This window comes from Panthera leo, chromosome A1 (genome assembly GCF_018350215.1).
Source record: "Panthera leo isolate Ple1 chromosome A1, P.leo_Ple1_pat1.1, whole genome shotgun sequence".
NCBI lineage: Eukaryota > Metazoa > Chordata > Mammalia > Carnivora > Felidae > Panthera > Panthera leo.
In genome coordinates, this window is record NC_056679.1 from 103,768,307 (window position 1) to 103,781,354 (window position 13,048).

Sequence of the window (13,048 nt, forward strand, 5' to 3'; positions counted from 1 at the left end):
TTTGGAATCCAAGTGGACCTCCTAGAGATAGAATCAAGCCAAAATAGGAGACTAGGTTGGTTACTTTATTGTTTGCTAGTTTCTATTCATCTAGCTTTCCCACGATCAATTAAATAGCACTAAAGATTCATGTGGTTTAGATTATTTAGTTTACCAGACTAGTTTTGCTGTCGATTATGGTAACTAGCTCTCTTTGCTTTTAACAGTTGAGCTATTAACTTAACTATTAACCAAATTGCTTCTTGGCCTTTGCCATCCCCTGGGTTTTTCCTTTCCATCAAAATCATAGAGCCCATTTAAATTGCAGTGTTCCAACCAGCACTCCCATAGTAGAGAGAAAAGCCAACAAAGCTCTTTCTTTTTTTTTTTTAATTTTTTTTTTAATGTTTATTTATTTTTGAGACAGAGAGACACAGAGCATGAACAGGGGAGGGGCAGAGAGAGAGGGAGACACAGAATCCGAAACGGGCTCCAGGCTCTGAGCTGTCAGCACAGAGCCCGACACGGGGCTCGAACTCGCAGACCGTGAGATCATGACCTGAGCCGAAGTCGGCCGCTTAACTGACTGAGCCACCCAGGCGCCCCAACACAGCTCTTTCTAAAGATGTTGGTGCTGTTATGATCTATGTACTTATCAAGGCTCTCGCGCAGGAAATGCTGCAAGGCCCACTCAGCAATGAGCAGGTGCTACATGATAAATCCACACCAGGAATTCTTGCTTCCAGAATATATTACAGTAGAAAACCAAAATTTCATACGGTGTTAAAAAACTAAACTATTTGTCATGTGTCAGTTTTATTTTCAAAAATAAACGAGTGCATTATTAGTGCATACTAGTTCAAATAATTATCACAAATCAGGGAAGCCATATTCAGTGAGTTAATTTTCACAAAGGTAATGAGCAAATTTAAGCTACTCAAATAGAGGAATGAAAAAAAACCATATTTCTTTACAACACACATTTTTAACCAATGTAGTGTTCTATAACAAATATAAATTAGTTGAAAACTAAGAAGTTAGCAGTCCTTGGAAAGTCACCATTAAACTAGTTTCCAAATATTGCAAAGAAATCCTTTTGCTTTTTTTAGTAAACAAGCATAAACATTCAATTTCATCACGACTAGAAAGAGAGTGAATACGAATTTAACTCAAGTTTTATAAGGCACAGTTAATACATAATCTCCAAATTTCTCCCTTACCAAAACTAATGACTTCTCTGTCCTCAAAAGCACTGTGTCAATCATTTAGCTAATGTTTTTCATTAAGTATCTTTGAAATGTGTGGTCCAAGTTTTCAACTAGAATTTTAAATAAGATGATCTACGGTTTTTAGTAATTTTACAAAAAATGAATTTCTGGCAATTTCCTTTAGTGAGGGGTACCAGCATTCCATCCACCAGCACAGCAAATGGCTCCCTGAGCTACCCTACTGAGTCACAATTCTAGTCTGTGTATGTATACACTGCTCAATTCAGCCTGATCTAAAATGTTTCTTTCTTCTTGGATGTGAAACTTCAGAATTCATCCCCCATATATTCCGTAGATTTTTGTTCCTACATTACCAGAGTCAATTCTTTTTGTTGTTGTTGTTAGTTTCTCACTTCTCCCAGATTTGATTTTACAACTGGCGCCCTAGGTCCTGTTGGGATCTGACTCTACCTATATGTCTGGTTGTTTGGAGGGAAGTAGGCATGAGGAGAACTGGACTCCTTTTGCAAGTGAACTCCCATAGATGAAGGAGGTATAATATCTTTAAGCAAGAAAGGATATCCTTCATCAAACAAGGGGAGAGATGTGGTGAAGTGACCCTCAAAGCTCAGTGGGGGATGAGAGTCCTTCAGTTATTCTAATTGATCCTCAGCTAAATTGTGGAGGACTACTCTTACCTAATGAAAACTCTAACATTCACAAGAGTGACCTGGTGAAGCTGTGATTCAAATAACGGTGTATTTCAGCAACACATTTTTAGCTTGAATTTAGTCACCTTAGCTCTGTAACTAACAGATAGGTTCTCGTCAACAGAGTCATGGTAAATCTCTTGTTTTCAGTGCATCCCTGTGACAAGAATTTGTGGACGTGAGTTTGGTAACTCTTCCTTGATAAGCTGTGCAGCATTATTAGAAGTATCTATTGCTGTTTATTGCGTGATGTGGCCGCAGTACCCTGATCCCTCCAGACTTTGACCTCAGTAAGCACTTCATTCAAGGTGACTGCTGATGATAATTTAATTAACTTCTTGGCCACTGCTGGGAGCGAGCCTCCAGTATATCACTACGGGATGTTAATGGGATGCTCGTGACCTTTTACCAAACCCGGAAGAGATGACCTAGCCCAGATTCTCTGCAATCTCATTTTCCTGAGGGAATTTAACCTGAAACCCAATCTTTTGTGCCGAAATCTATCCACCCCGTGCTCTTGATTGCAAGAAAGACAACAAACTCTGGTGAAATTAAATAGAAAAGGAATTTGTTATAAGGGGAACAGGTAGGTCACAGGATCAGTGAGATGCCTGGGACACACAGGCTTAGATGGCAGGCAGTGCGGTGTCTACGGAAGGCTAGAGGGTGGAACACAGCCAAGGACACGTACAGAATAAACACAGCTATGCCTCGGGCCGAGCCACCACTTGAGACACGCACCACCACAGTTGCTTGAACTTGGCACCTCCTTTACGAACTCCTCAAATTTCCTTAAATATTTGAATGATTCCCTTAGGAGTCAAAGTCCTGGGTGGGAGCATGCAACTCAGACAAGCTCACCACAAGTCTCCTTCTGAGGCTGAAAATGATCATCTCTTAAATACAAAGGTATATGGACATCGTCCTACCACAAAAAGGCAAATTTGTACTTACGCTAGCAAGAAGCAGAAACAAAATGTATTCGATACTACCTTGTTCCGTATAGAGTGAAAAACTAAAATGTGCTTGAGTACGTGTGCAACAAAACGTACAGATCATTTGTGAGGAAAACAACAAAATTTTACTGAATGACATAAAATAAGATCCGAATAAATAGCGAGCTAGACCATGTCCTGAGAAGGGAAAATCGCCAGTAGAAAAAAAACCCTAAACTTCTATTTATCATTAAATTCATATAAATCACAACAAATTTTTTCATTTCTCTCCATTGACCTTAGTGAGCCGATTCTGTAATTACACAAGGAAAAGTGGAAGAACAGCCAGGACAATTTTGAAAAATAAACTAGTGGCAAACACTAAAAACACTAAAAGTAGTTATAAAGGTATAAAAAATAAAACAGTATCATATTAGCCCAAAATATCAAGTTAATAGCAAGCAAATGAGTAGGACAGAAAACAGGTCCGAGATTCTTATGTACATATGGAAATATAAGGTCTAATAAGAGTATTGTTTCAAATTAGTGGAAAAGAATAAATACTTGATAAATTTGCTGACAATTTGGAAAAAAGTTGTTAGATCCTTATCTCGCACCATTTATAAAAATAAATTCTACTTAAATTAAACATTTAAAAATAATATAGAAAAAGAAATATATTTTTACTTGTCTTAAAAAAATTCTCGGGGTGCTGGGTTGATTCAGTCAGTTGAGGGTCCAACTCTTGATTTCATCTCAGGGCGTGATCCCAGGGTTGTGGGACTGAGCTCCAGTTTGGGCTCCACACTGAACATGGAAACTGCTTAAAATTCTCCTCTTTCCCCTTTGCCCCCCTCCTTTGATCACACTCTCTCTTTCTCTCTCTCTGTCTCTCTGAATCTCATAAATAAATAAATAAATAAATAAAAATTTAAAAGACAGACAGACAGAACACAAGCAGGGGAGGGGCAGAGGAAGAGAGGGAGACACAGAATCTGAAGTAGGCTCCAGGCTCTGAGCCATCAGCCCAAAGCCTGACGCAGGGCTCGAACTCACAGGCCGCGAGATCGTGACCTGAGCTGGAGTCGGACGCTTAACCGACTGAGCCACCCAGGCACCCCGAAAAATATATAAAGTGCATACATAAAGAGCAATGAACCCAACAAACGGGAAAAATATATGAGGAGGAAATTCAGAAAAGAGAAAAATTTCAAATGTTTAATAGAGATATAAAAGATGCTTAATAAAATATAAACAAACAAATAAATATGCTTAATCTCCTTTAAAAAAAATAAGAAAACAACATGATACCATTTCTTTTTTTTTTTAATTTTTTTAATGTTTGTTTATTTTGAGATTGTAAGTGGGGGAGGGGCAGAGAAAGAGGGAGACACAGAATCCGAAGCAGGTTCCAGGCTCCGAGCTGTCAGCACAGTTCCTGATGCAGGGATAGAACCCACAAACCACAAGATCATGACCTGAGCTGAAGTGGGAGTCTTAGCTGACTCAGCCACCCAGGCATCCCAACAGGATACCATTTCTTACCTGCTACTTTGCAACAATTAAAATGTTAAGGATGTGGGGAATGAAGACCCTCACATCATCCTCACAATAATATAAATATATGCAACATTATGAAGGCATATTTGATAATATCTTTTAAAATTTTTAAGTGTAAATCTCTAGAAAATCGGTGTTTTGTATCAGCTCTAGTGAAACACTGATATATATGCACAAAAGAATATAAGCAAAGATATTTATTAAAGCAATGTTTATAATAGCAAAAAATGAAAGCAATCTCAATGCTTTTTTCAGCAGAATTACTAAATATATCAGAGGACATGTTTGGTAGCATTAAACGGTAGCAGATAAGCTACTGAGTGAAAAAAAAAACTGCAAAAGAATACATATAGTATTGATATATTTATACTAAAATAAAACCATATAGAACATAAAATCATATTTCTATGTATTAAATCATGTAAGTTGAGAAACTATTCATTGAGCTGATACAATACAATGATTGCTTCTAGAGAGGACAGTGGAACTATACATGATGGTTAAGGGGTACTTTCAATTTATTTCTGATATTTTAATATACCTAAAATGATAACATTCATTTATTACCTTAGAATCTAAAACTAATATTAAATTTTGAAAGTTTTCCTGTTGATTTAATTGCTGAAGAAAATAACAAAATTTATTAATACAATTACACTACAGTCACCAAGTACATCTGCTTTTACGTATGTAAAGATATGAGCTGGGGCACCTGGGTGGCTCAGTCAGTTGAGCGTCTGACTTCAGCTCAGGTCATGATCTCACAGTTCGTGGGTTCGAGCCCCATGTCAGGCTCTAAGCTGACAACACAGAGCCTGGAGCCTGTTTCAGAATCTGTGTCTCCCTTTCTCTGTCCCTTGCCTGCTCATGCTCTCTCTCTGTCTCAAAAATAAATAAAACATTTAAAATTTTTTAGAAAAAGAAAAAAGAAATAAGCCATGTATCCAAGACTGATTTTCCCAGTGAAACTGAATAAATGTTTCTCTAATAATAGAGGGAAAGATTCTCACGTGCATCTTTGAAATATGGGATGTGACATTTCTTTGTTTAATTGGTGTCAATTAAAGACCATTTCTATCATGTTAAGCAGTTAACTCAAGCAGTAGATCTCAACAATCTAGCAACTGTTTTTCAGGACAAAAAAAAATGTATAATTTTTAATATCCATGATAAGATGTCGGGATTTTTTTTTTTTTAACTGAAACCAAGCAAGGCTGCAAATGGCTTCATCCCCAAGACACTAACCTTTCCCATTTGGTTAATTTTTTTAAATTTATTGGAGAAATAAGTTTATGATAAATTTTGGATCAAATTTTAGAAACCACATCCAAATAATAACACAGGATGTAATGAAATACATTGCAGAGTTGAATATAACCAAAGCTGAAATAGGTCCGCCCACTGGATTTCCACAGAGAAAGATTCAACCTTCCGACTTTTGCCCGAGCTCACCGTGAGAGCATCTGAGGGAATTCTGAAGATACTTTCCAGTAAGAACCAGCACTGTCATTCCTGAGTCCACGTTGGATCCAAATATTCATAACCATCCGCTCCAACTACCAAACACTTGCTACCATTTCAATGACCTTCTACAAATCAACCTTTCTTGATTTAGCAGAAATAAAAAAAAATTAATAAAGAGACTATCCTCTTGTGGAGTGTGACCTAAAGTTTAAGCTCACCATCATTAGGCCCAATAGACAAACTGTGATAAAAGCCTTGGAATATATTCTCTCTCTAAATCTGGGGTTGGGAAGTCTTTTCTATGAAGAGCCAGATAGTTGACTGAGGTTTTGTGGATCATTTGGTTTCCGTCACATCTACTGAATTCTGCCATTGTAACATAAAAACAGCCATAAGATACCTAAATAAACGTGTGTGGCTGTGTTTCAATAAAACTTTATCTGTGCACACGAAAATTTGAATTTCCAGTAATTTTCATGGATCATAAAGTAATACTTTTACTTTTTTTGCTGCCATTTAAAAATGTAAAAGCCATTCTTACCTTGCCGGTCATGTAAAAAAGCAGGAGGCAGGTAGTATTTGGTCTTGAACCAGAGTTTGCTCACCCTTGCTCTAAACTGCAGAAAATGATCACTAAAGTTTAGACCATGATTTACGTTCACTTATTACACTGCGATAATAATTTTTCAGTTTGTCTAAAATTAGTCACTCCCGTGTGGGTCAATTAACACGCCCTCAGTAAAAGACAAAAACAAATGCTGCACGAATTGTGTGACCTTCAGTAAGTTTATACAGTATTTCTCTTCACAGTCCTTTCTGATGAATAAATAAGAGCACGAAAATCATCTAGGACACGGGCCTGGTGCCTCATAAGAGTTCAATAAATGATAGATTACTAATAGGCTGCATGCAAGTCTCTGGTCCCATGAGCAAGCACATCCTTAATGTGAAAACAGATGCTGGGAGCTACAACAGCAGATTTCTAAAATTCCCATCCCGTTGGCAAGACCATCCCAACAGTAAGGAGGATGCAATTAAACATTCAGTTCCTCCAACTGCCCTACTTCTGGTTCTCTCCTCATCAGAAAACATCCTCTCACAATGACGTGGCTGTTCGTGTAGTCAATTTTCAGATAATCTCAGGCTCTGCAGTACTATTGTGGTACTGCAAATATTCATTTTTGCAGGTAATTGTTAGCCTAGTTCGTGAGAGAGCATCCCAAAAGTTGAACCTACCTGTGGTATTCTAAAAAATGAGGTTGCTGAGGCTGCAGGTTGAGGGGCAGACCCTGAAACTTGGTAAATTCACCCACGTAATGAGAGAGGGTCATGAAGACCTCTTCCCACATGCTAATCATCATCCTGATACCATTGTCCACCCACCTCCACCAAGGGTGCTGAATAGGCTGTTCTAACTATGTGATCTCTGTCTGGGTCTGGGCTCTTTCTGCAGTCTAGGTCCTCTGCCTCGGTACTAGAAGTTCCCATGTGTCCGTAAAGTGTTAGGTGGTGAGTCATGGAGAGATTTTTAGTAATCGTATCATTACAAGGCAGCTAAAATAATATTTTAACTGGAAAGAATGACTTTATTTTTTTTTAAGTTTATTCATTTTTGTGTGTGTGAGAGAGAGAGACAGCATGAGCAGGGGAGGGGCAGTGAAAGAGGGAGACATAGAATCTGAAGCAGGCTCCAGTCTCTGAGCTGTCAGCACACAGACTGACTCAGGACTCGAACTCACCAACAGTGAGATTATGACCAGAGCCAGAGTCAGATGAGTAACCCGGCTGAGCCACCCGGGCACCCCAAGAATGAATTTTTAAAGGGGCGATAAAAGAAAATAAGTAGGGGAGAGAAAGAGGACATGATCCTCCCGCCAACATTATTAATTCTGCTTTGGTCAGAAATATTTCTTAAAACACTGGTAAACTGCTATTTCAGATTTTTAAAAATACACACTGTACCCACGTAGATACAGGCAAACTGTTTCAGTGTGTTATTGGCTGATTGTCATCAACACGACCCTCAGTTGTCTTTGGGGGATCATTCTAGGCTGTGGGAAATTGCATTGCACTGGCTAATGATCGATTTGTGGTAGACCGTGGAAAGGCTGTGCCTGACTCACAGAAATTCTCATTAATGCCTTAATCTTTCTCCTGCAACCTGATTGCATCTGTTGGCCTTCTTACCTAATGTACTTCTAACCTAATGAGTGGGCGGTGATGACTTTTGGTAAGGTTTTCATTATAAATGTGTTTCTGGCTTTTTCTTTTTAACATATATGTGTGTGTGTGTGTGTGTGTGTGTGTGTGTGTGTGTACACACACATACATACAGACTATATATATATATATTCCTTTTATGTGCAAGACAAATGCATTTAGCCTGCAGGTAGAGCTAAACACTCTCAGAGTAACTGACTCATTTAGCGGTGCTTGGCTTCCTGTGCTTGTCAGCGGCAGGTGACATTTAGCACAGGCTTTATCTCAGTTGTGGTAATTACCGGGCTGACATGAGCCCTCATACACAGCACAGATTGTTTTCAGCAGATGTAACCAAGCAACTCTGCTTTCTCTGGAGCAGTTATCCGGCTTTTAAATTGTGGCATCCCACACAGACACACACACACACACACACACACACACACACACACACATATTTTAATGTCATTTTTATGGAAATACTCTTTGTTCCTCTGAGTATACTGATTTATGCCACGAGGTGGTGGAATGGGATATCCTCATTGTATGCAGCTTCATCATGACTGGCTGGTAGTGAATCCCATTAACAGAAAGGTTATTGTTATTGTAATGTATCTCAGCAGTGTACCAAATGCTACTTTAATGATGTAATTAATATGCTTGAATTTACCATTTGATGTTCTTAGGCACCAATGGTGTTACTGTTGGGAGAGCAATGATTATGTTTTTTAAAAATTGGTGAAGGGTGTCTGGGTAGCTCAGTCGGCTGAGCATCTTGATTTCAGCTCAGCTCATGATCTCACGGTTTGTGACTTCAAGCCCAGGCTCCACACTGACAGTGTGGAGTCGGCTTGGGATTCTCTCTCTCCCTCTCTCCCTGCTCCTCCCCTACTCATACACACATGCACACTCTCTCTCAATTAAACTTAAAAAAATAAAAATGAAAAATAAAAAAAATTGCTGAGAACAGCATTTGTTTCTTAGAAAAGCTGGAATGGAAAAAAAAATGTTTTAATAAAGGAGTCACATTCCCTAACATGCCTTAATTATTTGCGTCAGACATAGCTTAGTGAGGCACCAATTTTCAAGATAATTCTTAAATTCAAACAACTTCACATGACTTATATTTAATCAGATTACTTGTCCTCAGTACCCAGATATGAGAAAAATAACAGCCGGGCTCTTTAATATTTTCGGTTGAAATTGATATTTTCATATTTCCAGACTCTAAGATTACTCTGGTCAGTTAGCAATTATATTACAAAAAATGCATAATTATCCAGAACCATAACTCAAAACATGTCAGTTACATTAGCTTTGCTATAAACTCTAACTATATAAATGTTCAAACTTTCATTTAACCGAATTGCGTGACCAGACATCATGCTGTTTAATGGATCGAGACAAGAAGTAGAATTACTAATAATAAATTACTACATCGCAGATTGTGAAATATATGCAGGCTTCAGCCCAAGAATTCTGAGTGAAGTGATACACAGATGGCAATAAGTTTGAAAGAGGCTCAGGTCAGACCAGGGCTTAAGAGAAATGATAAATGAAAACCTAGCTAATCGGAGAGAGTCGCCCAGTGCTGCTGTGACCAAGAAAGAGAGAGAACTTGGGTATATAACTTATGAAAATTGTTCCATTTGTTAAAAAAAGAAAAAAGAGGCAAAAACATCTCAGAGGTATTTCTGAGACCTTTAAATGTTATAATACATGTCGGATGATTTGAGGTTGAGCCAGATTGCAATTATGCAAAATAAAGCTTTCTGTTAAATAGAATTTCCATAAGAAATTTTAACCTCTGGCATTTGAGTAGGAAGGCAAGGGACGAGGCGCCATGATGAATAAATGTGAAACCTGAGCAAGGTATGGGCTTATCAAAAAAACCGAAAAGAACTTTCTAGCCTGCCCTCCGATTCCACTGAGGGATTAAGTGTATTGTAAGAAAGTATCTGCCACTTAGGAGGCTGAGCAGAGACATGAAGTAAAAACACCAACAGTTAACCTCATATAGTAAGTACTTCTGGTTCGTTACGAGGGAATCTATCCTTTGATGGAATTTACCTATGTTACGTGAGTCATTTTAAACGGCAGCTATCTGTTAAGTATGCGTTTGCTCATAATATCATTTTTCAAACACCTGAATGTTTATTGGAATTAAAATTCCACTCACCTGACACAGCCTCTGTTTCTATGCCTCCAGCGTCAGGTTGTTTCAAATTCTTGTGTCAGATGTTAATTGAACTAATGATTATAAGCGATGCTCTGGTCTCAGGTTTCCACCCCAGAGCACATATTTACAACACACAGAGAGAACTTTTGTACTTTTGTGCTTTTTCTCTCAGCGTCTTCTCTGCCCATCAAGGAAGGAAACCGGATGGGCCAGACTATGAGGAGAGAAATTCTGAGTCATAAGCAAACCTAAATTCAAACGCTGGCTGGCATTCTACTACTTCCCAGTCTTGGGCTCCTTTATTATAGAGAGTCACTGATATTTACCACTGCCCTCCCCTGCAGAGTGGTTAGCAAATAATCATGCTGATGTGTCTGAAATCTTTACAGGGAAGCCTTGGTATCACTGAAGTTGAATCTCAGAAAATCTCCTAACAACCATTCCCCTTATAAAACATCTACCCTCTTTGAAAAGTGAATTTCAAGCCTAGCAAAAACCACCATAATAACAGGGCTGAACACTGAATCCTTCCACTTCCTTATAGACCGCAAGAGAGAAGCAAACCATGTTCTAAGTATCCGCCCAGTGAGATGAAAGAGAACAGACCCGCTCCACAGCCTACACCAGGCCACCGACACGTGCGATCAATGCACAGCTGTGGGCTGGCTTTGGAGAGAGACCCTGTCTCACAGCCCGTCACTTAGAGGTCATAATATTTTAGTGGCTCTTCTCTCTGAACAGAATAAAACCTGCAGATAGTTAAAGAGAATGAAAGTTCAGTTTAAAGCAATGGAGTGTATGGGGCGCCTGGGTGGCGCAGTCGGTTAAGCGTCCGACTTCAGCCAGGTCACGATCTCGCGGTCCGTGAGTTCGAGCCCCGCGTCAGGCTCTGGGCTGATGGCTCGGAGCCTGGAGCCTGTTTCCGATTCTGTGTCTCCCTCTCTCTCTGCCCCTCCCCCATTCATGCTCTGTCTCTCTCTGTCCCAAAAATAAATAAAAAACGTTGAAAAAAAAAAAAAATTAAAAAATTAAAGCAATGGAGTGTAAGGAAGGGTAAAAGGGAGTTGATGAGAACCAAATGTCTCCCATATGGTTCCACATAGAGCTGCTGGAGGGCCATATAAAAAATTAATCCAACTCATATAATTCTGCTCAAAGCCAAGTATGTGCACGTAATGAAAATGCAACTCAAACATGACGCATCTGGGTTTTTTGACAACATTGTAGGATGCAGCGTTAATCTGCCTTAATAATAGATTCTTAGGCTTGCAATTTATTGTGTTTTTTTTTCCCCCTTATGTTTTAGGAACTGACATAGCTGGGAATAGATGTCTCTTCTTTCTTAGAGGATAAAAGGTGTATGAAAATTTAACATCCCCCCAAGTGATATCACTTTCTTACATATGTATACTTAGTGGTTACTATTTTTGTATGTTAAGAGATAAGATAAATTCTTCTAAGAGGTAACAAAGCTTTGTAATCCATTAATAGAACATTCTGGGAAGTTCAAGCTGTTTTCTGCCCTTCACTTTCACCTAAACAGTTGGGACAGCAGGGGAGCCCGGGTGACTCAGTTAAGCATCCGACTTCGGCTCAGGTCATGGTATCATGGTTTGTGGGTTCAAGCCCCGTGTTGGGCTCTTGGCTGACACTGTGAAACCTGCTTGGGATTCTCTCTCTCTCTCTCTCTCTCTCTCCCTTCTTTCTGCCCCTCTTCTCTCTCTCTCTCCTTCTCTCTCTCAAAAATAAATAAACATTAAAAAAACAGTTGGAATGGCAAGATTTTAGAGAGATGCTCTTACAGATAATTTTAGTAAAAACAAATGATACAGAGAATGGGCTTGAACGATATCAGATGTGGAAGCAGGGCCATTCTTAACTGCACACTGATCTCAACTTCATTTGTCTTCCTCTGGAAAACACATGCAGAATGAAATAAATCAAGTTGCAGCATGAACTATGTGAATAATTCAAGGCCTATATGCCAAACTAGAAACTACATAGAAGCACACTCAGACATTGATTGATTTAACAGTAAGGTTTATGCCAATCAGTTCTACAGATCTGTTTAATTCATCTTTACTTCTGCAAAATGCAGGACAATATTTAAGACATTGTAGTACTTGATGAGTTAATCCTGTATCTACTGTGCCCATCATTTCAAACTTAGCTCTGGGTACTAGGGATGTGGGATGGAGAAGATCCAAACCTGCCTTCAGAGAGCTCACAGTTCAGAGAGGGCATGTTTGTGTTAATGCGCAATTGCAAAGCTCTGGGTCAGTCCCCTCCTGAGGTTCCCAAAGGGAACAGGTATACAGGCAACAGGAGGCATTTGGGACATCTCCCATTCCTAACTCCCAATAAGCTCATTATAAGTGGATGCCGTGACAGAGGGGGGCCAAAAAGACGCTTTTATTTGGCTCTGTGCTTTGATGAATCTAGTCCCCTCAAAAGCACCCAGCAGGAGCATATGAACTAAGGGAACACTTGAGCAGCTCTACTTCCAAAACAAATTAATTATAAATGAACAACAAATAAAAAGTGTGAGAGCCTGGGCATGAGAAACATTAGGAAGCAGCATCGCCTAGAGATTAGGCTGAGAACACAGTTTCTAAAGGACCGATGAGAGATGACCCGGAAGATACAGACTTCGGGAGGTAGGGCTATTACAGATAGGAAAACTAAAACAGACGCTTCCTGTGGTCTGCAAGCATGGTTACTAGAAAGATAGGAGGTCAAAAAAGAAATCTACAAATAGCTCTGGTAGCTTACAGGCTAAGTGTAAAGGTGAGGAGCAAGCAACTTCATCCAGTA